This window comes from Mus pahari, chromosome 3, assembly GCF_900095145.1.
Source record: "Mus pahari chromosome 3, PAHARI_EIJ_v1.1, whole genome shotgun sequence".
NCBI classification, from domain to species: Eukaryota; Metazoa; Chordata; class Mammalia; order Rodentia; family Muridae; genus Mus; species Mus pahari.
This window is the reverse complement of record NC_034592.1, coordinates 147,336,740-147,339,831: the sequence shown is the minus strand read 5'-3', so window position 1 is coordinate 147,339,831 and position 3,092 is coordinate 147,336,740. Positions and strand designations below refer to the sequence as shown.

Here is a 3,092-nt window from a genome sequence, read left to right as displayed (position 1 = left end):
CTCTGCTCTTTGTTCCCTGTGATCAGGTTTGGGCACTGCACATTTTCCATCTACAAATGCTTGGCCGTTCGGAGCTTTTAAGTTTTACAGGGATGAAAGTACTGGGGGACTTAGATGTTCTTGTAGCACAGTTATGGGCGAGGAAAGGGGCCAGATAGAAGTCCTGCGCGGGGCGCAGGCGTGGAGCGGGTCCTCCATTGAGACCCCGTTGCCAGGCAACCGCTGGCGTTCTCAACCGCCGCCCCAGAACCACCGCCTCGCCCCCGTCGCCAAGGAGACGGACGCCTCAGCTCAGCCCTGCCGTAAACCCGCAGGCTCTTTACGACACTGCCGCGGCCGCCGCTGCGTGCGCGCCCTCTGCCCCTACCTCCACACTCCGCCCCGGCCGCCATTGCCTCGTGCCCGCGCTAGTCGGTTGGTGGCGCCTTTGTCCTACGGCGGGGCAGGTGGGCTGAGGCCGAGGCGGCAGCGGCGGGCCTGAGGCGGAGGAGCGGCGGGGAGGCGGCCGCGCCGGTAGCGGTGAGTGCCGGGGAGCGGTGGCCGTCCGCCGAGGCGTAGTACTGATGGGCGGGCGGTTGGGGGGGCGACGGGGACGCCGAGGCGGGAGGGCCCGTTCGACGCGCGGCCGCTGCCTGCTCTCCGGGCACGCGCGAGGCTGCGCATGCCCCGGAGCGGAGCGGGGCGCGGCTGCCTCCGGCTCCGGTCCGGTCCGGTCCGGTTCCGCCCGGCCCAGATCCGAGTCTGGTGGACCCAAGTAGGCAGGCGGGCGACTGACTGTGCCCTGAGGTGGGCACCGCGGCCCGGTTCGGTCTCAAGCTGCTGAGGCTTCTTTGTAGGATCGAGCACGCCCTGCACTCGAGAGTCTTGTGAAGTCGCTCGCCCGGGGCTTGGGTGGGCGAGGGGGAGCTCTTGTGAGTCAGTGGCACTGGAGGGCTTCGAACCCGGGGCCAGGATTCCGGTCTCGGCGGCGGTGTCCAGGCGCCAAGCAGCCTAGGGAGCGCTGGCTGTCGCCCTGGGCGTATTCTCGAGATGTCAACTTGTGTGACAGCTCGTCCATTTTATATATATGGACGCGAACCCTGGGCCCGGGAGAACCGGGCGAGAGAAATTGTGCCGGAGGTTCGTACGGACACGGCGCCGGAACCTACTGGTTTCCCAGGGTCCTAGCATGGGCCCTTCCCGCACCCAGGTAGCGGGTCAGGGGCTTTGCTTAGGGACCACGTCTCCGCAGCTTCCGTCCCTCGCGCTGCACCTTTACAGTCCGCCTACATCTGTACTAGATACCAAATGTTAAATGTTTTTCTTTAAACTGACTCTGACCCTCCCCCCCAATACATTTGTTTAAAGCGGAAATTTGAACCCCAAACGGTATAATGGAAAGCCAGTTATTTCTCTAACGCTCATAAAAAAATAAATACCTGTCTATTAAAATAAACACTGTGTCCTTGTTCCTCCTGAAGTTGTGCGCTCCAGGCTTTGGGAACCGCTGCCCTTGGAGTACGGGGTTAATTGTCATGTTATGTCTTTCACTGTATATGGAATCCCCCCTCCCCCCGCGGCATTCCAGATCCCATTGCAATGTCCCGGGATCTTCGTGGTGATGATTAATATTCTGAGCTTTCTCGTTGTAAAAGGTTGTCCTTTAGAAGCACTAATCCCAGGAGCTGTAAGAACCATCCCTCAGATGCACTGGGTGTGTCTCCTCGTCGCCACCTTGAAAGTTCATGAAAGGGTGTTTCTGCAAACCCTGATGTGGCTTTTGAGCACTCTTGTCTGTATCTGAGTGTGAAAAAGCAACGTTGTATCAACATTTTGGAACAAGGCTCTAGTTTTGCCTTATGGGGATTGGAGACCACTTGACTAATGGTTAGTGTGCATGCCTGCCTGCCTTTTGGTTTGTCTCTTCCATTTAGCTTGTCTTTCCTCTTTCATATATTTTTTGAGCCCCTAGACATGCGTTAGTCTCTACATAAACGTAGGAGAGTACTTCTCCTTGTATAATGTGCTAGCAAAACAACCACATTGCAAGACTAAATGAAAGGTATTTTTCTAGATATCAGCTGTTCCATGTCCCATTAGCTATCTGATCATAAATTCAGTTTTTAAAAAGTGTGAGAGCAGATTTACTTTATTTTCTGAAAGGAAATTCAGAAAAGCCAACTTGGATCATTCCAGATAGCCCAGCACCAAGGGCTGTATGACAAGTCTGTATTTTGGGGGACTGACCTCAGATTGAGCACAGAGTAGAACTAAACATAAGATCATCCGTTGTCCCAAAATTCTCAGCAGCAATCCTGTACAAAGAAGCATGGGGAATTTGACTTGACTTGGGAGTCCCATTGTCGAACATCAGCAAGTGGAGCCTCATCTACCAGTGCCCCAAGCTAAATAAACAATGCTTTGCTCTGAAACTTTATTGTAAATAACTGCTACAGGCATTCCGTGCCTGTGGCCTGCAGATGGCAGTGCCTTTAAAAGTTTGCTGCACTGTGAGAACTGAATTCACCTGTGCATTTAAGAATGGAAAATCTTTTACAAAAAAGAAACCTTTGGAATGTGCCCTTCAGTTTGCTTCAGGTTTTGACTCCCCACATGAAAAATGTTGTCTTCTAAACTCACCATTGGTGCTTAGTTGCAAAGGGAGTGCGCAGCTAGCAGTGCACATGGTAAATACCACTCTTGTTCTCTAAGTTGGTTTGTAAGATGGGTGCATTGGTGGTGTGATGTGTGTTACAAAGTTTTGTGTGTATACAGAAATGAGAGCTCAGTAAATTTTAAAATTTCTTGCCCAAGAACATGTTCAGAATACTATTGTTGGAGATAAAAGATTTCAAAAGAAAAAGTAGGTGTGTTGTATAGTATCCATAGTCCAGGAGTTCTGAGGCGTCTTTGTATGCTAACCTCATGCAAATATTTCGCAGAGATGACAGCAATCTCACTATGACTTTCCCTTTGTCTTCCCAAGAATTCTTCCAGTTCAATGTTCCCCAAAGAATTCTTTCTACTCTATTACTTCCTGTGTTTTATAAATGATTAGTCTTTGAGGCTAATACCTTTTTTTTTTTTCAAGACAGGGTTTCTCTGTGTAGCCC

At 51.7% G+C, this 3,092-nt stretch overlaps 1 protein-coding gene across 1 annotated transcript in view; it reads left to right on the top strand.

Moving 5' to 3' along the window:
• The first annotated feature begins 375 nt into the window (after positions 1-375).
• Ncoa5 (nuclear receptor coactivator 5) overlaps positions 376-3,092 on the top strand; it is a 34,479-nt gene continuing 31,762 nt past the window's right edge. The window contains exon 1 of the mRNA XM_029535757.1: positions 376-519. The gene's annotated coding sequence lies outside the window, so the exon portion shown is untranslated. The remainder of the gene's footprint in view (positions 520-3,092) is intronic.